The following is a 25,636-nucleotide window of genomic DNA, read 5'->3' on the forward strand; positions in this document are numbered from 1 at the left end:
AAGAGTAAGCTCCACATTGGGGAAAAAAACTCCTTCCCGACTCCACATACGGCAATCAGACTAGTTCCCTGGATCAACGCCCCATCAAGGAATCTAATATATATAACCTGTAACATTATACGTTTCAAGAAAGGCATCCAGTCCCTTCTTAAATTTAACCTCTTTCTGACCTCGGACGGGATAGTACGTCCGAGGTCAGATACCGCGCTTTGATGCAGGGCTCCGGCGGTGAGCCCGCATCAAAGCCGGGACATGTCAGCTGTTTTGAACAGCTGACATATGTCCGCAAAAGCGGCGGGTGAAATTGCGATTCACCCGCCGCTATTAACTAGTTAAATGCCGCTGTCAAACACTGACAGCGGCATTTAACAGGTGCTTCCGGCCGGGGGTCAGCGATGCGTCAGAACAGGGCTGCCACTAGGAATTTCAGGGCCCCATACTGGCAAAATTTTCAGGGCCCCCTTAAGACTCCGCCCAGGCTCCACCCCAGCCCCGCCTCCACCCCTCGAACTGTCCACAGCCCCACCGCTGTCTCTTGGCAAAACTCCACTTCTCACAAATCACACATTAACAGTTCCCATCACCAGATCAAACACATAGCCAGCAGCTTTTGTTTTGGCCAAAAGGTTTTTTTTAATCTGAGACGACAACAAGGTAGACTCTTTTGGCCGGGCCCTACTCTACTCTAACCTATTAAACATTTGTTAAAATATGCAATACAATTTAGGTGTATTTTTATTTATTTTTCAAATGACCAATAATACCACATACAAGGGACAAATACCACAACACCATGGCCAGACACCATATTATCACCCCATAGTGACCTATAATACTATCTACAAGGAACAAATACCGCCACACCATGTGCAGACCACATATTACCACCACAGTGACTGAACAATATCACATACAAGGGACAAATACCACCGCAGCATGTCCAGACCACATATTACCATCACATGGTGACCAACTACATACAAGGAACAAATACCAACACAACATGAACAGACCACATATTACCACCACACAGTGACCGAATAATAGCACATACAAGGAACAAATACCGCTACATCATGGCCGGACAACATATTACCACCACATTGTGACTGAATAGTACAATACTGATCATTAATTTAAAAAAAATACTATCACCATAAGTGCCATTATACACAGGAGATCTGTACTTAGTATGCAGTGTGTGTACAGGTAATACAGTGGTCACCGATGCCATTATACACAGGAGCTCTTTATATAGTGTCAGTGTACAGGTAATACAGGGATCACCAGTGACATTATACACAGGAGCTCTGTATATAGGGTACAGTGTACATGTAATACAGCGATCACTAGTGACATTATACACAGGAGCTCTGTATATAGTGTATAGTGTACAGATAATATAATGATCACCAGTGACATTATACACAGGAGCTCTGTATACATTATACAGTGTATGGTGTCAGTGTACAGGTAACATACTCACCAGTGACGTCTCTAGCTAAAGTCCTTCATCTTTGCGTTTCTTTTAATCCAGCGCAGACCGCTATCACTTCTTTGTGCCAGGACTCGTCTCTGCATAAAATAACAGTTATCTAGAGCACCGCTTCCAGAGCACATTCCCCATTTTTTCCCTTTCTTCTACACTACACATCTGACTACAGACGTTCCCCACCATTAATATATAATTGGTTATTATGCAACCCACCATTGCAAATATAAATTATAATCCGCCACTGGGCCCCCACTATCTGTATATAGCCACTTTCCCCATGTAACATATAAATTAATTAGCACCTGTATTCTTTCTCCCAATTTATTACCAGTCACTTTATCCTCAACGACCCCCACTATTTACCTCCTGCTCTAACCCTTACCCCAATTCATTATAGTTACATGCCCCTTCTGCCTCAATTCATTGCCATGTCTTCTCTCTCTCCCACCCTCTATTCATTATCAATTGCTCTTCTCCACCCTCAGAATTCATTATTTGCTCTCCCTACCTTCAATACACCATTTGTTCTTCCCACCCCCACCTTCAATTCAATTGCTGTCCACGTCCCTCACACTCACTTCATGTGCAGTCCCCATCACCCCCACTTCATCATTAAGTCCCCTATCATCATTTAGTCCCCTATCCCCCGTCACTTCAACTGCAGTCCCCCTTACTTCATCATTTGCAGCCCCCTATCATTTCATCATGTGCAGATCCCCCTCAAACACACTTCATCATCTGCAGTCCCTATCACTCCCACATCATTTACAGTCCCCATCACCCCCACATCATCATTTGCAGTCCCCCCACATCATTTGCAGTCCCCATCACCCCCACATCATTTGCAGTCCACATCACCCCCACATAATTTGCAGTCCCCATCACCCCCACATCATTTGCAGTCCCCATCACCCCCACATAATCATTTGCAGTCCCCATCACCCCCACATAATCATTTGTAGTCCCCATCACCCCCACATAATCATTTGCAGTCCCCATCACCCCCACATCATCATTTGCAGTCCCCCCACATCATTTGCAGTCCCCATCACCCCCACATCATTTGTAGTCCCCATCACCCCCACATAATCATTTGCAGTCCCCATCACCCCCACATCATCATTTGCAGTCCCCCCACATCATTTGCAGTCCCCATCACCCCCACATCATTTGCAGTCCCCATCACCCCAACATCATTTGCAGTCCCCATCACCCCTACATCATTTGCAGTCCCCATCACCCCCACATAATCATTTGCAGTCCCCATCACCCCCACATCTTCATTTGCAGTCCCCATCACCCCCACATCTTCATTTGCAGTCCCCATCACCCCCACATCTTCATTTGCAGTCCCCATCACCCCCACATCATTTGCAGTTCCCATCACCACCACATCATTATTTGCAGTCCCCTACCCCCCCTTCACTTCATCTATAGTGCCCTTACTTCATCATTTGCAGTCCCCATCACCCCCACATCTTCATTTGCAGTCCCCATCACCCCCACATCATTTGCAGTTCCCATCACCACATCATTATTTGCAGTCCCCTACCCCCCCTTTACTTCATCTGTAGTGCCCTTACTTCATCATTTGCAGTCCCCATCACCCCCACATCATTTGCAGTTCCCATCACCACCACATCATTATTTGCAGTCCCCTATCCCCCCTTCACTTCATCTGTAGTGCCCTTACTTCATCATTTGCAGTCCCCTAGCATTTCATGTGCAGTACCCCCTCAAATACACTTCATCATTTGCAGCCCCCTATTATTTCATCATGTACAGTACTCCCTAAAACACACTTCATCATCTGCAGTCTCACTCCCCCCCACCTCACCTATTTAAAAAAACAAAAATGTTTTTTTATACTTACCTCAGTCGTTCCCGGGGCGTCTAGTGTTTCCAGCAGTGAAGCAGCAGCTAGAATGTATGTGCTGCTGAGAGGACCTGACAGGAGCCCCTACATTCTAGCACATTCACTACTGAGACGGCTAGAATGTATGGGCTGTAGTCAGGACCTGCAGGGAGCCCATACATTCTAGCTACAGCCGAGCAGGAGCTGCGCAGCCGACTAGGTGAGACTGCCGTGCACAGCTCCAAGAAGGCTCCCGGGCCCCAGCGCCGACGTGTGCGCCGCAGTGCACAGTATTTTAGTGCACGATGGGGCCCGATCAGTAGAAGCACAACAGTTGGGCCCCGGATCTGCGGGCCCCTCTGTGTACTGCTGCTGACCGGGCCCCATACAGCAGTAACGGCTGTAATGCCCTGATGGCTGCCCTGCGTCAGAATGGTAACCATAGAGGTCCTTGAGACCTCTATGGTTATTGATGTGGTCAGCGCTCATAGCAAGCCTGCATTTCTGCTGCATAGCAGCGATCTGATGATCGCTGCTATGTAGCTGAGCCGATCTAGTGGTGCCAGCTTCTAGCCTCCCACGGAGGCTATTGAAGCATGGCAAAAGTAAAAAAAAAAGTGAAAAAAATAAAAAAAAATATAAAAGTTTAAATCGCCCCATTCAAAATCAATCAATAAAAAAAAAAAATTCAAACCTACACATATTTGGTATCGCCACGTTCAGAATCGCCCGATCTATGAATTAAAAAAAAAGGATTAACCTGATCGCTAAACGGCATAGCGAGAAAAAAATTCGAAACGCCAGAATTAAGATTTTTTGGTCGCCGCGACATTGCATTAAAATGCAATAACGGGCAATCAAAAGAACGTATCTGCACCAAAATGGTATAACTAAAAATTACAGCTCAGCACGCAAAAAATAAGCCCTCACCCGACCCCAGATCATGAAAAATGGAGACGCTACGGGAATCGGAAAATGGCACTTTTTTTTTTTTTAGCAAAGTTTGGAATTTTTTTTCACCACTTAGATAAAAGAGAACCTAGACATATTTTGTGTGGGATTGCACTTCTTTGCAATTTCACCGCACTTGGAATTTTTTTCCTGTTTTCTAGTACACGACATGGTAAAACCAATGGTGTTGTTCAAAAGCACAACTTGTTTCGCAAAAAATAAGCCCTCACATGGCCATATTGACGGGAAAAATAAAAAAAGTTATGGCTCTGGGAAGAAGGGGAGCAAAAAACGCACACGGAAAAACGAAAAATCCCAAGGTCATGAAGGGGTTAAGTAATGAATCACTCATTACAACATCATACAGCAGATAGTTCCATAGTCTCACTGCTCTTACAGTAAAGAATCCGAGTCTGTTATTATGCTTAAACCTTCTTTTCTCCAGACATAGAGGATGCTCCCTTGTCCCTGTCTCAGGTCTATGAATAAAAAGATTATTAGAAAGGTCTCTGTACTGTTACGCAAAAGCAAAACTAGAAAATTTACCAATCAATCCAAAATGTTTAAACAGCAAGGTAAAGTTGTTTGACTATTGTTTAAAATGTAACCTTTAATTTTTAATAATTAAATCCTGGGGCTCATGACTCCACCAACATATATAAACAACAAATAATAACTAGCACCACACAATTCACATACTAGCAGACACCTGTGCAGAGTGCTGCAAATAATAAGGCGTGGTAGGAAAAACCTCAGCAAATGCACCCTACCAGTATTACCATTAGGCACAGTCGATTGTCACTTTACTGTCCAAATATAGTCAACAAGACTAAAACGTCTCTGTACTGTCCCCTTATGTATTTATACATTGCAATAAAATCACCCCTTAGCCTTCGTTTTCCAAACTAAATAACCCCCAAGTGTAATAACCTATCTTGGTATTGCAGACCCCCCAGTAGTCTAACAACCTTGGTCCATCATATTAAATGTGTTTATTTCTTCTGGCAGAACAGGGGTCAATCGGCCATGTTGGAAATCCCTGTTGTCAGCTGTGCTCGGCTAGCCACTACTTTTCCCTATATAATCTGGACTCTGCTACAAACTCATATTCAGTGGCCAGTGTCAGGCAGCTGCTACAAAGGCAAATAAAATAATGGGATGCATTAAAAGAGGCATAGATGCTCATGAGGAGAATATAATTTTACCTCTATACAAGTCACTAGTTCGACCACACTTAGAATACTGTGCACAGTTCTGGTCTCCGGTGTATAAGAAAGACATAGCTGAACTAGAGCGGGTGCAGAGAAGAGCGACCAAGGTTATTAGAGGACTGGGGGGTCTGCAATACCAAGATAGGTTATTACACTTGGGGCTATTTAGTTTGGAAAAACGAAGACTAAGGGGTGATATTATTTTAATGTATAAATATATGAGGGGACAGTACAAAGACCTTTCTGATGATCTTTTTAATCATAGACCTGAAACAGGGACAAGGGGGCATCCTCTACGTCTGGAGGAAAAAAGGTTTAAGCATTATAACAGACGCGGGTTCTTTACTGTAAGAGCAGTGAGACTATGGAACTCTCTGCCGTATGATGTTGTAATGAGTGATTCATTACTTAAATTTAACCCCTTCAAGACCCAGCCTATTTTGACCTTAAAGACCTTGCCGTTTTTTGCAATTCTGACCAGTGTCCCTTTATGAGGTAATAACTCAGGAACGCTTCAACGGATCCTAGCGGTTCTGAGATTGTTTTTTCGTGACATATTGGGCTTCATGTTAGTGGTAAATTTAGGTCAATAAATTCTGCATTTATTTGTGATAAACACGGAAATTTGGCGAAAATTTTGAAAATTTCGCAATTTTCACATTTTGAATTTTTATTCTGTTAAACCAGAGAGATATGTGACACAAAATAGTTAATAAATAACATTTCCCACATGTTTACTTTACATCAGCACAATTTTGGAAACAAAATTTTTTTTTGTTAGGAAGTTATAAGGGTTAAAATTCGACCAGCGATTTGTCATTTTTACAACGAAATTTACAAAACCATTTTTTTTAGGGACCACCTCACATTTGAAGTCAGTTTGAGGGGTCTATATGGCTGAAAATACCCAAAAGTGACACCATTCTAAAAACTGCACCCCTCAAGGTACTCAAAACCACATTCAAGAAGTTTATTAACCCTTCAGGTGCTTCACAGCAGCAGAAGCAACATGGAAGGAAAAAATGAACATTTAACTTTTTAGTCACAAAAATTATCTTTTAGCAACAATTTTTTTATTTTCCCAATGGTAAAAGGAGAAACTGAACCACGAACGTTGTTGTCCAATTTGTCCTGAGTACGCTGATACCTCATATGTGGGGGTAAACCACTGTTTTGGCGCACGGCAGGGCTTGGAAGGGAAGGAGCGCCATTTGACTTTTTGAATCAAAAATTGGCTCCACTCTTTAGCGGACACCATGTCACGTTTGGAGAGCCCCCGTGTGCCTAAAAATTGGAGCTCCCCCACAAGTGACCCCATTTTGGAAACTAGACGCCCCAAGGAACTTATCTAGATGCATAGTGAGCACTTTGAACCCCCAGGTGCTTCACAAATTGATCCGTAAAAATGAAAAAGTACTTTTTTTTCACAAAAAAATTCTTTTAGCCTCAATTTTTTCATTTTCACATGGGCAACAGGATAAAATGGATCCTAAAATGTGTTGGGCAATTTCTCCTGAGTACACCAATACCTCACATGTGGAGGTAAACCACTGTTTGGGCACATGGTAAGGCTCGGAAGGGAAGGAGCGCCATTTGACTTTTTGAATGAAAAATTATTTCCATCGTTAGCGGACACCATGTCGCGTTTGGATAGCTCCTGTGTGCCTAAACATTGGCGCTCCCCCACAAGTGACCCCATTTTGGAAACTAGACCCCCCAAGGAACTAATTTAGATGCCTAGTGAGCATTTTAAACCCTCAGGTGCTTCACAAATTGATCTGTAAAAATGAAAAAGTAATTTTTTTTCACAAAAAAATTCTTTTCGCCTCAATTTTCTCATTTTCACATGGGCAGTAGGATAAAATGGATCATAAAATTTGTTGGGCAATTTCTCCCGAGTACGCCGATACCTCATATGTGGGGGTAAACCACTGTTTGGGCACTCGGCAGGGCTCGGAAGAGAAGGCGTGCCATTTGACTTTTTGAATGGAAAATTAGCTCCAATTGTTAGCGGACACCATGTCGCGTTTGGAGAGCCCCTGTGTGCCTAAACATTGGAGCTCCCCCACAAGTGACCCCATTTTGGAAACTAGACCCCCTAAGGAACTTATCTAGATGCATATTGAGCACTTTAAACCCCCAGGTGCTTCACAGAAGTTTATAACGCAGAGCCATGAAAATAAAAAATAATTTTTCTTTCCTCAAAAATGATTTTTTAGCCTGGAATTTCCTATTTTGCCAAGGATAATAGGAGAAATTGGACCCCAAATATTGTTGTCCAGTTTGTCCTGAGTACGCTGATACCCCATATGTGGGGGTAAACCACTGTTTGGGCGCACGGCAGGGCTCGGAAGGGATGGCACGCCATTTGGCTTTTTAAATGGAAAATTAGCTCCAATCATTAGCGGACACCATGTCACGTTTGGAGAGCCCCTGTGTGCCTAAACATTGGAGATCCCCCAGAAATGACACCATTTTAGAAACTAGACCCCCAAAGGAACTAATCTAGATGTGTGGTGAGGACTTTGAACCCCCAAGTGCTTCACAGAAGTTTATAACGCAGAGCCATGAAAATAAAAAAAAAAATTATTTTCTCAAAAATGATCTTTTAGCCTGCAATTTTTTATTTTCCCAAGGGTAACAGGAGAAATTTGACCCCAAAAGTTGTTGTCCAGTTTCTCCTGAGTACGCTGATACCCCATATGTGGGGGTAAACCACTGTTTGGGCACATGCCGGGGCTCGGAAGTGAAGTAGTGACGTTTTGAAATGCAGACTTTGATGGAATGCTCTGTGGGCGTCACGTTGCGTTTGCAGAGCCCCTGATGTGGCTTAACAGTAGAAACCCCCCACAAGTGACCCCATTTTGGAAACTAGACCCCCAAAGGAACTTATCTAGATGTGTGGTGAGCACTTTGAACCCCCAAGTGCTTCATAGAAGTTTATAATGCAGAGCCGTGAAAATAATAAATACGTTTTCTTTCCTCAAAAATAATTATTTAGCCCAGAATTTTTTAATTTTCCCAAGGGTAACAGGAGAAATTTGACCCCAATATTTGTTGTCCAGTTTCTCCTGAGTACGGTGATACCCCATATGTGGGGGTAAACTACTGTTTGGGCACATGCCGGGGCTTGGAATTGAAGTAGTGACGTTTTGAAATGCAGACTTTGATGGAATGCTCTGCGGGCGTCACGTTGCGTTTGCAGAGCCCCTGATGTGCCTAAACAGTAGAAACCCCCCACAAGTGACCCCATTTTGGAAACTAGACCCTGAAAGGAACTTATCTAGATGTGTGGTGAGCACTTTGAACCCCCAAGTGCTTCATAGAAGTTTATAATGCAGAGCCGTGAAAATAATAAATACGTTTTCTTTCCTCAAAAATAATTATTTAGCCCAGAATTTTTTATTTTCCCAAGGGTTACAGGAGAAATTGGACCCCAAAAGTTGTTGTCCAGTTTCTCCTGAGTACGCTGATACCCCATATGTGGGGGTAAACCACTGTTTGGGCACACGTCGGGGCTCAGAAGGGAAGTAGTGACTTTTGAAATGCAGACTTTGATGGAATGGTCTGCGGGTGTCACGTTGCGTTTGCAGAGCCCCTGGTGTGCCTAAACAGTAGAAACCCCCCACAAGTGACCCCATTTTAGAAACTAGACCCCCCAAGGAACTTATCTAGATATGTGGTGAGCACTTTGAACCCCCAAGTGCTTCACAGACGTTTACAACGCAGAGCCGTGAAAATAAAAAATCATTTTTCTTTCCTCAAAAATTATGTTTTAGCAAGCATTTTTTTAGATTCACAAGGGTAACAGGAGAAATTGGACCCCAGTAATTGTTGCGCAGTTTGTCCTGAGTATGCTGGTACCCCATATGTGGGGGTAAACCACTGTTTGGGCACACGTCAGGGCTCGGAAGTGAGGGAGCACCATTTGACTTTTTGAATACGAGATTGGCTGGAATCAATGGTGGCGCCATGTTGCGTTTGGAGACCCCTGATGTGCCTAAACAGTGGTAACCCCTCAATTCTACCTCCAACACTAACCCCAACACACCCCTAACCCTAATCCCAACTGTAGCCATAACCCTAATCACAGCCCTAACCGCAACACACCCCTAACCACAACCCTAACCCCAACACACCCCTAACCATAACCACAACCCTAATTCCAACCCTAACCCTAAGGCTATGTGCCCACGTTGCGGATTCGTGTGAGATATTTCCGCACCATTTTTGAAAAATCTGCAGGTAAAAGGCACTGTGTTTTACCTGCGGATTTTCCGCGGATTTCCAGTGTTTTTTGTGCGGATTTCACCTGCGGATTCCTATTGAGGAACAGGTGTAAAACGCTGCGGAATCCGCACAAAGAATTGACATGCTGCGGAAAATACAACGCAGCGTTCCCGCGCGGTATTTTCCGCACCATGGGCACAGCGGATTTGGTTTTTCATATGTTTACATGGTACTGTAAACCTGATGGAACACTGCTGCGAATCCGCAGCCAAATCCGCACCGTGTGCACATAGCCTAATTCTAAAGGTATGTGCACACGCTGCGGAAAACGCTGCAGATCCGCAGCAGTTTCCCATGAGTTTACAGTTCAATGTAAACCTATGGGAAACAAAAATCGCTGTACACATGCTGCGGAAAAACTGCACGGAAACGCAGCGGTTTACATTCCGCAGCATGTCACTTCTTTGTGCGGATTCCGCAGCGGTTTTACAACTGCTCCAATAGAAAATCGCAATTGTAAAACCGCAGTGAAATGCGCAGAAAAAAACGTGGTAAATCCGCCATAAATCCGCAGCGGTTTAGCACTGCGGATTTATCAAATCCGCAGCGGAAAAATCCGCAGAGGACCAGAATACGTGTGCACATTCCTAACCCTAACCCTAGCCCTAGCCCTAACCCTACCCCTAACCCTACCCCTAGCCCTACCCCTAACCCTACCCCTAACCCTACCCCTAACCCTAACCCTACCCCTAACCCTAACCCTACCCCTAACCCTAACCCTACCCCTAACCCTAACCCTACCCCTACCCCTAACCCTATTCTAACAGTGGAAAAAAAAAAATTTCTTTATTTTTTTATTGTCCCTACCTATGGGGGTGACAAAGGGGGGGGTCATTTATTATTTTTTTTATTTTGATCACTGAGATATAATCTATCTCAGTGATCAAAATGCACTTTGGAACGAATCTGCCGGCCGGCAGATTCGGCGGGCGCACTGCGCATGCGCCCGCCATTTTGGAAGATGGCGGCGCCCGGGAGAAGAAGGACGGGACCACGGCTGGATCGGTAAGTATGATAGGGTGGGGGGGGACCACGGGGGGGGGGATCGGAGCACGGGGGGGGGAATCGGAGCGCGGGAGGGGTGGAACGGAGCGCGGGGGGCGTGGAACGGAGCACGGGGGGGCTGGAATGGAGCACGGGGGGGTGGAACGGAGCACGGGGGGGGGTGGATCGGAGTGCAGGGGGGGGGATTGGAGCACGGGGGGGTGATTGGAGCACGGGGGGAGCGGGCACGAGCACGGGGGGGGAGCGGAGCACTGGACGGAGGGGAGCCGGAGCAGTGTACCGGCCAGATCGGGGGGGTGGGGGGGCGATCGGAGGGGTGGGGTGGGGGCACACTAGTATTTCCAGCCATGGCCGATGATATTTCAGCATCGGCCATGGCTGGATTGTAATATTTCACCCGTTATAATGGGTGAAATATTACAAATCGCTCTGATTGGCAGTTTCACTTTCAACAGCCAATCAGAGCGATCGTAGCCACGAGGGGGTGAAGCCACCCCCCCTGGGCTAAACTACCACTCCCCCTGTCCCTGCAGATCGGGTGAAATGGGAGTTAACCCTTTCACCCGATCTGCAGGGACGCGATCTTTCCATGACGCCGCATAGGCGTCATGGGTCGGAATGGCACCGACTTTCATGACGCCTACGTGGCGTCATGGGTCGGGAAGGGGTTAAGAGGGGACTGGATACCTTTCTGGAAAAGTATAATGTTACAGGGTATAGATTCTAGACTATAGACTATAGATACTAGATTCCTTGATAGGGCGTTGATCCAGGGAACTAATCTGATTGCCGTATGTGGAGTCGTGAAGGAATTTTTTTCCCCAATGTGGAGCTTACTCTTTGCCACATGGGTTTTTTTTGCCTTCCTCTGGATCAACATGTTAGGGCATGTTAGGTTAGGCTATGGGTTGAACTAGATGGACTTATAGTCTTCCTTCAACCTTAATAACTATGTAACTAATTCTCTTCAGAGCTAACTTTATTGCTGCATGGCTAACAGAGGGAAAGGAGGTGGCATGAGAAGGAGAGCTGCAGCAGTTATTAGAACGCATGGTAATTCCTTATTCTTCTCTATTCTTGTTTTTTCCCCCCCTTCCTGCACACCCTGGTGGATTCAACTGTTATATGTGAGTGAATATTTTATGTGCCTGGAGTTTTCCTTTAACCCTTGTCTGTGTTGCCATTTGTCAGGTTGGTGTACTGTGGTGCACAGTAGCACCCCTCTTCCCTGAGTGGGGTAAGAGAACAGACGGAGGGCTAACTTAGGAGATAAGTGTTGTGAAAGGTAATTCAGTACCACAATGGACATAGAGGTCAGAACACATACAGTGACCTGACAATAACCCAAAAACATAGAACGAGCTCTGAGACGTGGGAACTCTGCTGACCGCAATCCCTAATCCTCTCCAACCACACTAGAGGCAGCCGTGGATTGCGCCTAACGCTCCCTATGCAACTCGGCACAGCCTGAGAAACTAGCTAACCTGAAGATAGAAAATAAGCCTACCTTGCCTCAGAGAAATACCCCAAAGGAAAAGGCAGCCCCCACATATAATGACTGTGAGTTAAGATGAAAAGACAAACGTAGAGATGAAATAGATTTAGCAAAGTGAGGCCCGACTTTCTGAACAGAGCGAGGATAGGAAAGGTAACTTTGCGGTCAACACAAAACCCTACAAAAACCACGCAAAGGGGGCAAAAAGACCCTCCGTACCGAACTAACGGCACGGAGGTACACCCTCTGCGTCCCAGAGCTTCCAGCAAGCAGGAAAAAACAAATAGACAAGCTGGACAGAAAAAACAGCAAACAAAATAGCAAAGCGGAACTTAGCTATGCAGAGCAGCAGGCCACAGGAACGATCCAGGAGGAAACAGGTCCAATACTAGAACATTGACTGGAGGCCAGGATCAAAGCACTAGGTGGAGTTAAATAGAGCAGCACCTAACGACTTCACCACATCACCTGAGGAAGGAAACTCAGAAGCCGCAGTACCACTTTCCTCCACCAACGGAAGCTCACAGAGAGAATCAGCCGAAGTACCACTTGTGACCACAGGAGGGAGCTCAGCCACAGAATTCACAACAGATAAGGCAAAGTTGGAGGCCCCAGCACCTTCACAGTCTGAAATATCCTGGGGAGCAGGGTACCCCCTAGTGTTAGGGCCAGGAAAGAAACCCCTGGTCTCGGGTCACCTGACAGCTGTGTTGTGACACACTAACTACAGACTAAGATGGCATCTCGGACCTAACCACCTAAAAGGCCGTAGAGTTGCTTCACATTCCTCCTAAATAACCAGAGGGCACTGCAGAGTGTGAATTACCTATAAGAGAAGTGTCCTGAACAAAGGAAAGATCCGCGAGTAAAGTAAATAACGAAATACCAAACAAAGACTATTGTAAGTACTGTTAGAAAATTTACTGTCTATTTCCTAAAGAAAAATGGAAGAGAGGTGCAAAGTATAGCAAAAGAAACAGTAAAGCAAAAGACCCTAGCTGGAATTATTACAGACTGGCTCCAAAAATCTATGGAATGTCAAATATTCAAATAATCACAAGCAGGAAACGACAGCTGGAAAATAGAACGTAAAGTTGCATCCAAAAGGTGATAGGCAGCCAAAGTAAAATACCTGTGTTAAGCTAGACAGAATGCAGCCAGAATAGCAGAACCCAAACACCTAGAAAAAAAAGGTGTGACTCCAGTGGCTCAGGAGAAAGAGAAGCCGACCACAGAACACACGCTCTAGAGATTGAATCCAGGAGCATGACAGTGCCCAGTGTCATCCAGCAGGACAATGATCCCAAATATATAGCACTTCAAGAAGCATCCAAAAATGGATGGGAACAGAGCGCTGGAGAGTTCTTCCAGTCAGGGCCGAGGATGTGGTTACAGCGGACACTCTGTATACTCAGAGAGGTGACTGACCAGGTACTTCCCAACACCCCCCATATGACTAGAACCGAATGCTGGCATGAATAAGGTTTCTCCCTGCTGCATTCAGCAGCATAACAATGCTGTTAGCATGCAGTGTAATCACATATCTGCAGGTTAACAGCATTATTTCTGGTGAGAGGTTCCCTTTAACATCTGCAACCTGAGCATAGAACGGGTTCAACAGCTAGCTTAAGACCGGAGTCCTATTTGCAACTGCAATGCAAGAAACTTGCCTCAATACCTGGCATTGCTGCCGGCACTCGGGACTGGAGTGTGCGGCTGCATGTATTTCAATGCAGCTGAACACTCCGGTACGAACCTCCGGCGGCAGTGCCAGGTATTGAGGTGAGAGACTCGCGCAAGTCTCTTGCATTGCAGTTGCAAGTGGGACACCGGCCTAAGTAGAAGAATGCAATGGGGATTTCTTCATGTCAATTTATTGAAACAAAAGCCAACAACAGTGGTGGGTATACCCCCCATAAAATTTTGATTTCTCAATAATTTGTCATGTAGCCTTGAGCATCACTTACAGCTTGACAACGTATCATGCTGTTCACCAGTTGAGTTATTGTCTGCTGAAGCATGGCATCCCCACTCTTCTTGAAGGACGGCCCTCAGGTCATAGAAAAGAGAATCAGAGGGAGAAAGAATCAGAAGGATCCAATGGCTGGATATCCTTAAGGACAAGAATGTCCAAGTAGGTTAGGAAATCTTGAATATGAGAGTCTCAAAGCACAATCGTTAACAATTCCAAAAAGAGGGAAGAATACAAAGCATTTAAGGAAACCAGGACGGATGAACACAGAACTTAAACACATGCTAAAAAGGAAGAAAGAAATGTTTATCAAATGTAAAGAGGGAGGCATATCTAAAGAAGAATATAATGCTGTCTGCAGAACCTGCAGGGCACAAATCAGATTATCTAAAGCTGACAATGAATTAAGGCTTGCAAGAGATGTCAAAGGCAGTAAAAAAGGATTTTGGGGATATGTCAAAAGTAAAAGAAAAGTAAAAGATGCTATAGGATTTTTACAGGATGAAAATGATGAAATGGTAAGAAAGGATGTTGAGAAGGCTGAACTTTTAAATTCCTATTTTGCATCTGCTTTCTCTCAGAAAGGAAATTTAACATCAACTGATCTTCACTGTCCTATTAAAGGAGTAGAAGAATCCAGGATATCTATAAACAGAAAGATAGTGAGGAAACACTTAAGGCCCCTTCACATTAAGCGACGCTGCAGCGATACCGACAACGATCCGGATCGCTGCAGCGTCGCTGTTTGGTCGCTGGAGAGCTGTCACACAGACCGCTCTCCAGCGACCAACGATGCAGGTAACCAGGGTAAACATCGGGTAACTAAGCGCAGGGCCGCGCTTAGTAACCCGATGTTTACCCTGGTTACCATCCTAAAAGTAAAAAAAAATAAACACTACATACTTACCTAACGGCGCTGTCTGTCCTCCAGCGCTGTGCTCTGCACTCCTCCTGTACTGTCTGTGAGCACAGCGGCCGGAAAGCAGAGCGGTGACATCACCGCTCTGCTTTCCGGCTGACCGACGCTCACAGCCAGTACAGGAGGAGAGCAGAGAAGCACAGCGCTGGAGGACAGACGGCTGTAGGTAAGTATGTAGTGTTTGTTTTTTTTACTTTTAGGATGGTAACCAGGGTAAACATCGGGTTACTAAGCGCGGCCCTGCGCTTAGTTACCCGATGTTTACCCTGGTTACCAGTGAAGACATCGCTGGATCGGTGTCACACACGCCGATCCAGCGATGTCAGCGGGAGAGCCAGCGACCAAAGAAAGGTCTGGCCCTCTAGCCCCGACCAACGACATCACAGCAGGATTCTGATCGCTGCTGTGTGTCAAACTAAACGATATCGCTAGCGAGGACGCTGCAACGTCACGGATTGCTAGCGATATCGTTTAGTGTGAAGGTACCTTTAGCTAACATAAATGAATTCAAGTCTCCAGATCCAGATTAATTACACCCCAAAGTACTGAAAGAGATAGCGGAAGAAATTTTTTAACCACTCTCCATAACCTTTGAAAAAACCTTGGAGAACAGGAGAAGTCCAAGAAGACTGGAGAAAAGCAAATGTCGTTCCTATCTTCAAAAAGGGGAAGAAGTTGGACTCGGGGAACTATAGGCCGGTGAGTCTGACTTCCATACCAGGAAAGATCTTTGAACAAATTATTAAACAACATGTATGTTCAGTGAAAATCATTCTATATCCAAATCCGGCTTTAAACTTCTCCACAACAGTATCACGGACCTGTCTGTTGTGTTCCTTGGTGTTCATGATGCTCTCTGTGCTTCAAACAGAACCCTGAGACTATCACAGAGCAGGTGCATTTATATGGAGACTTGATTACACACAGGTGGATTATATTTATCATCATTAGGCATTTAGGACAACATTGGATCATTCAGAGATCCACAATGCACTTATGGAGTGAGTTTGCTGCACTGAAAATAAAAGGGTCGAATAATATTGCACGCCCCGTTTTTCAGTTTTTGAATTTCCACAAAAATTTAAAATAACCAATAAATTTTGTTCAACTTCACAATTGTGTTCCACTTGTTGTTGATTCTTCACCAAAAATTTACATTTCGTATCTTTATGTTTGAAGCATGATATGTGGGAAAAGGTTTAAAAGTTCCAGGGGGCAGAATACTTTCGCAAGGCACTGTAAGTACCTGGATAAGAATGGAGTGAATAACCAGAGTCAGCATGGGTTTGTAACTAATAAGTCATGTCAGACTAACTTAATTTCCTTCTATGACAGAATCACTGACTGAGTGGGTCAGGGAACTGCTGTAGATATAGTATATCTTGACTTCAGCAAAGCATTTGACAAAGTATCCCACACCATCCTTATTGAAAAAATGACTAATTATGGAATGGACAAGGCAACTGTTAGGTGGATTCATAACTGGCTTAGTGATCGGACCCAAAGAGTGGTCATAAATGGCTGCACATCCAGTTGGAAGAATGTCTCAAGTGGGGTACCACAGGGTTCTGTCCTGTGCCCTGTATTGTTCAACATCTTTATCAATGATTTAGATGAAGGAAATGAGGGTACACTAATTAAATTTGCTGATGACACAAAGCTAGGAGGGATAGCTAATACTAGAGAAGAGAGAGAGGATTCAAAAAGATATAAATAAACTGGAGCAGTGGGCAGCAACTAACAAAATGGTTTTTAACAAGGAAAAATGCAAAGTACATTTACAGAATGGGAGGCATAGGGCTAAGCAACAGCACATGTGAAAAAGACTTGGGTATACTAATAGATCATAAACTGAACATGAGTCAACAGTGTGATGCAGCAGCAAAAAAGGCAAATGCAATTCTGGGATGTATTAACAGAAGCATACAGTCTAGATCACGCAAAGTCATTATTGCCCTCTACTCCTCTTTGGTCTGACCTTACCTGGAATACTGAGTCCAGTTTTGGGCACCACATTTTAAAAAAAGACATCAACAAACTGGAGCAAGTTCAGAGAAGAGCGACCAGAATGGTGGGTCTGCAAACCATGTCCTATGAGGAACGGATGCAGGATTTGGGAATGTTTAGATTGCAGAAAAGAAGCCTGAGAAGAGACTTAATAGCTGTCTACAAATATCTCAAGGGCTGTCACATTATGGAAGGATCATTTTTATTCTCATTTGCACAAGGAAAGACTAGAAGCAATGGGATTAAACTGAATGGGAGGAGACACTAGAAAAATTTTTTGACAGGGTGATCAACGAGTGGAACAGGCTCCCACGAGAGGTGGCGAGTTCTCCTTCCATGGAAGTTTTCAAACAGAGGCTGGACAGACATCTGTCTGGGATGATTTAGTGAATCCTGCTTTGAGCAGGGGATTGGACCAGATGACCCAGGAGGTCCCTTCGAACTCTATCATTCTATGATTCTAGGATCTGGGGTACAGCGTTATTAGCCTCTACACGGCGACTCACCTGTTTCCATAGGTTTTCTATGGGATTCAGGTCTGGGGAAAGTGCGGACCACTCCATTTGAGATACCCCAGTCTCCTGCAGCTGTTCCCCAATGATGCGACCAAGATTAGCTGAAGCAATGTGATCCATGAAGATGAATTTAGGCTTGTGCTGTTCATGCAGAGGCATAATGGCTGGATTAATGATGTTACTCAAGTAGTAGTGGCTTGACACTGTATCATTCACAAAATGTAGAGCAGTTTTGTATTGACAAGACACACCTGCCCACACTGTAACACCACCACCACCAAAGGCTCATCTGGTGACAATAGCGGCTGCATAGCGTTCTTCTTTACATCTCCAACATCGTTGGTGGTAATCATTTCTGCTCAGCATGAATCGACTTTCATCAGTAAACAACACTAAGGCCCACTGGTACATTTTCCAGTATAGATGCATCCTGGTCCATGCAAGACGATGACGCCTGTGCCAGGTGGGTGTGGTCAAGTACCCTTGCAGGTTATCTAGCATGCAGACCACGGTGATGTAAACTGTTTTGAATGGTCTGACATGACACTTTAATGCCTCTCACCTCCCTTAAATGTGCCTGGAGTTCTGTGACATTCATCACATCCAGTTCCGAAGGGCATTGTTCACAATGAAGAAGTCATCAGTATGGGACGTGACCAAAAGATGTTCACTTCTCTGCCTTTCAGTGACTCTCCCAGTCTCTCTATCTCTGTTGCAACCTGCTGAGGACTCTAGGACACTAAGCTCAGTGGCCAATTCCGTCTGAGAACATCCTGCTTGAAGCCTCGTAATGGTGAGGTACGGTTGATCGATTGTTAGGTGTCGTCACGGTGTCATTATCTCAATATGTGAACAGCTTGATGTGGAGGGCTGTTTAATACCAATTCTAATTGAATGGTTTAAAACATGTGCTGAACGCAGCAATAGATAGTTAAATAAGGAGTCACGTACCCACTTCTCAGCACGCGACTTGGGGGTTGCACCTGCAAGGGTTAGTCTATCTCCTCTGTCTCAGTCCAGCATTCAACCTCTGTCCTATGCTGTAATGGGAGCATAAATCACACACCAGCTCATACACGCTGCCACCACTCACCGAACGCACGGGTGATGAGTCCCAGAAATATTACTACTGCTGTCTGCCAATCATAAGGCTCCCACAGTTTAAGGCTATGGATTCTTTAGAACATACAAGGTTCAACTTATTAAAGTTTTATGCTTTAATAAAAAAAGGTACAGTGCTTACAATAAGAAACAGGTATTAAAATATGGTAATAAAAAGACATACAAATATGCAAAACAGTTATAAAAATAAACAGGAGAAAACTTACAGAAATAACTAACTTTGTAGTTTGCTTTCTGCTCCCTGATGGGGGGGACGAATATATTGAATTGAACACATCAGCTTGGCTGCCCTCAATCTGTGAACAACTTTGTATGTGGTACAAGCCTAATTTATAGAGTTAACTTGGAGGTCAGATTTCTAGAACAGCCTCTCAGGTTAATATTATAATTGCTTGTTTTTGATTGGACCACGGCCGCTCCCCCAATGAATATATTACTTTCCTCTGAACACTCTTTGCCTATGGTTTCTCACAGATAGTCAGGCTGTAATTGACATCTCTCTTCAAAAGAGCGAGATTGGAGACCGTAGACTGCTTGCTCAGGATACCATATGCTGTGACCCCCTGTGAGGCCTGCAGTCTCCGGACAGATGTTAAATTATTGCACATGTATACCTACACATATTTCATTACATAAGGTGATATACAAGATATCTTAGAAGGTGGGTGATATATATCTGCTGGGTGGATGAATGGCAGACCATTCATAATTCTATATAAAATAAAAGCGGCGCTGGTGATATGGGGTATAAAATTACCTGCAGCGAATTTAAACAATCACCACCAAATTGTAAGAAATAAAATATAAAGAAAATTGCGCTGGTAAAACCCCAATAAATCCTTAAATCAATAGGACAATATAGAGACTATTGCATATCAATGCAGCTGCCTTCCACACTATACATAGTCCAGTCATGAAGCATTTAACAGAACCACATATTATTTGTGCTCTCTCTATATACACAGGGCTGTAGTTTGCCACTAATGGTAGTAGGTATAGTGCACCAGATGAACTTTAGATCGATACCTCAAGGAATCCAGATGAGCCACCTGTCGTCCTATTCCGGAATCTTCAGGAGCGCTGGATAAACAAGTGAAGTCGTTTGTCGAGCAAAGTTCCGGAGAGCTGCCCCGGCCGGTAGCAGCTTCTCCGAGTACCGAAGTCCAAACGGGGGCGGAGATCCACCGTCTAGGGCCGACAGCGCCGTAGTGTGCGGTCAGTGCGAGCGGCGCGTCTAGGACCTGCGTGACGGAGTGGATCAGGTGACCGTCCCACGTGACAGGGGAACTCGGTACGGATAGAGGTAAGGACCAGTTCTAACCTCTATATTGTCCTATTGATTTAAGGATTTATTGGGGTTTTACCAGCACAATTTTCTTTATATTTCATTCATAATTCTAACTGAACACTGAAATTTATTGGCCGATTCATGGATCAAACACCTGTTGTGAATATTGCCATTAAGCTCCATGTTGGAGAACAGCAAGTTTTGCACAATGTACTGAAACATTGAACAGTTGGACATGTGCAACCAAACATTTAGAGACGGTCACATCACATTCACCTGAAAAGGTTAGAGTGCATTTTAGGTTTATTCTGAAATTTTGCCCAAAAGCCAAATCTCCCTTTTTGTGAGTAGTGTATGTAAGGGCCCTGTATTACTCCGCAACCACACCCCCAGGAAGTAGCAAATGTGAAACGCGTGTTCGGATTCCGGTCCTCTTCTCCCAGACATTTTTAAAGGAATCTGCTTGCTGTGTCTTACTATGTGTTATCAGTTACTTTTGTTGGCCACTGCAGGTGATTATTATTATCAGGACCTACCAGGCGAACACTCACCAGGAGACCACAGTACCAACCCATAGAGAAATAAATGATTGGCACAAGGAATGTAAAATTTAACAAATTTTATTTTAATAAACCATCAGTTACACATACATCATAATTACCTAGGTACCTCAAACCACAACTAGACGCCACTAGGCGTAGGGCACAAATAACCACAACTGCTATTTTTGTAAATAAGAGATAGAATCGTGCAGTATAACATATCACATACACATATGTGTATGGCAATTGAAAAAAGATCACGTTAAACGTCCTCGACCACGGGAATCATCGTTTAGTTCAGTTTCATCAGCTTCTGAATATAATGCTTCGGGGAGTGAACGTGAGGTGCATCAAGTCCCCAAATACAATACCCGGAATGGTGGTGGCAATAAAAGACCTGCGGATATCTTTACTAGAAATCCGAAAAAAGGAAGGAATGACCATCTGAAGGTAATAAACCTGTCGGATCATGTATTATCAGAAATCCAGATTTCTGTCCTTGAAAAAGGCTTAACCTTCTCTCCTTCTAAATATCTAGACCCCTTTGTAGCAATTAAGGATCTACACCTCTTTTCAAGAAAGGTGATCCTACAGAGGTTACACTTCAAAACTGATACAGAAGATGTGTCTTTGTCTGATGTGGAGAGGGAAGCCTTGGAGAATCTGGAATCATTGGCAGAGGAAAGTGAGTATGTAGCCGAGAGGCAGGCTTTTCCGCTTTCTTTGATCAATAAATCCAAGAAGTTTCCACCATTGAGTATATGCCCAGCGGTCGAGGTCTATACTAGGTTGGTGTCAGAGGAAATTGAACAGTTGAGCCGTAGTGGATATGGTGCCAACAACTGCAGCAGGGAGGAACGGGAGGCCATCTCTAGTCTACAGGAGCTCAAAGACGTGGTTTTCAAGCCATCAGATAAAGGGGGTAATCTGGTGGTTTGGCCCCATGAAATGTATGAAAGACAAGCGTTTAAATTGCTAAATGATAGAAATTGTTATCAGAAATTGTCAACAAATCCTATTCATACATTTCATGGTGAATTAATGGGTATTCTTGAGGAGGCATTCGCCAAGGGTATTATCCCAAAGAAGATGTTGGAGGTGGTGAAGGAAATGCATCCACGCCTCCCGACGCTATACTTTATCCCCAAAATACATAAAAATGCCATGGTTTCCCCTGGAAGACCTATTGTGTCTGGCAATGGGGGCCTCTGCGAGGTCGTCACCATGGTAATCGACCACTATCTTAAACCATTGGTGAATGACTTGCCCTCCTACATTAAGGACACGAATTCTGCCTTGCGGAGATTGGACAATGTCCATTTGGGTGATGGGGCTATCATGGTGACGGCCGACGTAGAGGCCCTATATACATCCATTCGCCACCAAGATGGTTTAAGAGCAGTATCGTGGTATTTAAAGACATCAAATCTGGATGGGGATCTTGTTGATTTGCTGCTGCAGTTGTTGGAATATGCACTTACCCACAATATTTTCATCTTTAAGGGTGTGGTTTATAAACAATGTCAAGGTACTGCCATGTGGGCCAGTTGTGCCCCATCGTATGCGAACTTATTTCTCGGCCTCTGGGAGCGTGAGATTTTTGTCTGTGACCCTATACCTCATTCCGGCCTGATTTCAGGCTGGATGAGGTATATCGATGACATATGGTTCATTTGGGAAGGCTCCCCTGATGATTTAGGTACTTGTATGGACACATTGAACCAAAATGACTTGAATATCAAGCTCACATTTAAGGCAGGCAGAAATGTGGAATTCTTGGATTTGTCTATCGGAGTTGATGAACGAGGCTTTCTGTTTACAGATTTATTTAGAAAGCCGACTGCAACTAATTCCTTTCTCCACGCCACCTCTGCACATCATCCAGCGACTATTAGAGGAATCCCAATTGGAGAATTCCTATGTGCAAAAAGGATTTGTACAAATCCAGAAGATTTTGAAGTACAATCCGTGGATCTGAGTAGGAGATTCCTCGAAAGAGGTTACAGCAAGCGTAATATCAGGAAGGGATATAAAAGAGCATTAAATACTAATAGAAATGACCTTCTGTACAGACAAGTGGACAAATCTGGACGATCCGACAAGGTAAATGGGGTACGTTTTATCACTACATACCATAATAAATGGCACCAGTTTACGGGTATCCTCCAGAAACATTGGAAAGTATTACATTCAGACCCAATACTTAGAAAGATTCTACCGGAGAGACCTATGGTTGTGGCCAAAAGAACTAAAAACTTGCGTGATATTCTGGTCCATAGTCTCTACAGCCCAGGGGGGGATGCTACGTCTGCTGGTTCCACCAATTCGGGTTTTTACCCTTGTGGTCTATGCAAAGCGTGCCTCAATCATGTTAAAAGCAAAACCTTCTCCAACTTTGATAGTACCAAAACCTTTACCATCAGGAAACGGATTACATGTGCCTCTCGTGGCGTAATTTATCATGCCACCTGCCCCTGCAACAAAGTCTATATTGGACTTACCACCCGCGAACTGAAGATCCGGACGCGTGAACACTGCAGGGACATTATGAATGCCAAAACAGCTCAGGAAGAAACATCTTTAAAACCTATACCTAGGCATTTTAGGCAACATCATCAGTGTAACCCACATGGTCTAAAGGTCAAAGGGATAGACTTAGTATCCATGGGAATTAGAGGGGGAAACCTGAGTAAGCTGCTTGCACAGACCGAGAGTCGGTGGATTTATAGGCTGGGCACGATAGCACCACAGGGACTAAATGAAAGCTTTGGCTTTGGGGCATTTTTGTAAAAGAATTTGGTCTCTCTTTTTTCTCATATATGAGGTTTTTTAGGGGGGGAATTTGTTGTTGTTCTTATTTAATATTGATTATCTTTTTATTATTATTTTTAGATCTTGCTATCTTCGAGCGTTTTTTTTGTTTTATATTTGCTCCCAATCGATCATATTATCCCTGTGGACAATCAAGAAATCTGTTGAATAATGGAAGATTTATTGCGGTTATGGACCAGAAGGCATTATTGGAATTTAATATGTGTCCAATATGGAGATATGCGTCATATACATAACCTGGTATTTTGATGTTTGTCATGCCTGTGATTGATCATGTGTCTTCTTTTGTATTGTCAGCTCATGTTTATATATCAATTACTATACTTGTTGCACTTGTTGTATTATTTTTATTGTCACAAGGCACGCTATATATGTAGCTGAATGTTCACAGCGTTGTCTCGCTTAAAGTTATTAGCATTATAATATTAATATTTAGTGTATAGGTTCATTTATACATATTGGTATAATGCACTTTCATCATTCAATATACCATTAGAGGGTATGTGTCACCTTTTGAATATAGAGCTATTATACTGTGGTTAGAGTTAAGCTGCTATTGCCATGCACTTTTGCACTTTTAGTCACATTAGCACTTTATTCTAGGGCCATTGGCAGCAGTAGTAGACAGATGGGCACTTCATGCGGCGGTAATGTGATTATATGGCTATGTTCTGACATTGGGGTTGTGCGCATGCGCTGCCTTGGTCGCTCCGGGCGTCCCTGATCTGGTCTCGTTTGGTCTTGCCTGACTTCCGCTCAGCGATGTGCTGGGCGGGATGCGGCCAATACCTCTGACCGGCGAGGGGTTGTCCTCTTGGCAGCGATTCTGGGCGCCGGATGCGCCGTCATAACCCCGCTTTTGTTTACATCCGACGTCACGGACACATGATACAGGGTTACTAGGGACGCCACCTTTTTGATTGGTTCTGGGGCATTTATAACGTCCGCCTACCTCCCTAAGGATACACGCCCCCGGAAGAAGAACTGGCGAAACGCGCGTCGGGGTGGGCCGCGCATTAGGACGTGGGCACTATACAGGTAATACACCTTCATATACTTGCTATTGGAATACTTTTTTACTATGCAGGCAGCCTACTAAGCACATGAACAGTTTCCCTCGGCTTGTTTTGCCACTTAGGTGTGTGCCAGTGGCTTAAACTAAGTATGACATAGGGAGGTACCATGTGTATGTGATATGTTATACTGCACGATTCTATCTCTTATTTACAAAAATAGCAGTTGTGGTTATTTGTGCCCTACGCCTAGTGGCGTCTAGTTGTGGTTTGAGGTACCTAGGTAATTATGATGTATGTGTAACTGATGGTTTATTAAAATAAAATTTGTTAAATTTTACATTCCTTGTGCCAATCATTTATTTCTCTATGGGTTGGTACTGTGGTCTTTTGTACTAATACGGAATGTGACCAAGCCTTGTGCTTAGGTCATTTGGATTTAAATGTATGGAACACTCACCAGGAGCCTGAGCGGTCTGAGCTGCGGGAGATCAGAGTCACAGATGCCCCAGCACAGACGGCGGCTCCCACTCTGTCCAGGAACTGAGGGCAGTGACAGTGGCACCGCACTGCAGGCAGAGCAGCCGGAAGAGAGAGTAGAATGCAGGAACAGGACCTGCGATCACGTGATCGCAGGTCACGAGGGACGGGGTGGGGCTTAGAGCAAAGCTCCCGAAGGAGACAGCGGAGCGCACAGCAGAATCCCAAGGTTCGGAGAAAAACGGTAACCACGGGACACCAGGGAAGGAAGGGCACCAGGGAAGAGTAGTGAAGGCAAGCCGAGATCAGGTGTCACGTCGCTGCCGCTCTCCGAGTCCTGCGGTACTTATCGTTCCTCGGCGTCCTGGCACACCTCCGTAGCTCCTGTTCCTCACCTGGCGTCTGCTTCTCTGCGCTCGCGCCCGGCTTATTCCTTCCGTCGGGAGCGCGTGCGCGCTGGGTTCAGTGCTGCGCGTGCACACTTCTAAGTTCTTCCTGGCGTCTCTCACTCTTGTCCTCTTTATCATCCTGGAGGACTCCAACCGGAAGTATCACGCTGCGCTGGCCTTATCTCCCTGCCTCTTCCGCTTTGCCTGATCCTCATTTGTATTTTCAAGTGATTCTGGCTCCACTCCTTGCCCGTG

At 44.5% G+C, this 25,636-nt stretch overlaps 1 protein-coding gene across 8 annotated transcripts in view; it reads right to left on the reverse strand.

Annotated features, from left to right (window-relative positions):
- Positions 1–25,636, reverse strand: part of LOC138667080 (zinc finger protein 684-like) — an 84,369-nt gene that overhangs the window by 50,187 nt on the left and 8,546 nt on the right. The window contains exon 1 of one of the 8 annotated variants that reach the window (XM_069755366.1): positions 14,270–14,367. The exons of 6 other annotated variants lie outside the window; for them this stretch is intronic. The gene's annotated coding sequence lies outside the window, so the exon portion shown is untranslated. Of the gene's footprint in view, positions 1–1,486; positions 1,551–14,269; positions 14,368–25,636 lie in introns of those variants that run through there. One more of the 8 variants, XM_069755365.1, reaches the window with a different exon arrangement.

This window comes from Ranitomeya imitator, chromosome 2, assembly GCF_032444005.1.
Source record: "Ranitomeya imitator isolate aRanImi1 chromosome 2, aRanImi1.pri, whole genome shotgun sequence".
Taxonomy (NCBI): Eukaryota; Metazoa; Chordata; class Amphibia; order Anura; family Dendrobatidae; genus Ranitomeya; species Ranitomeya imitator.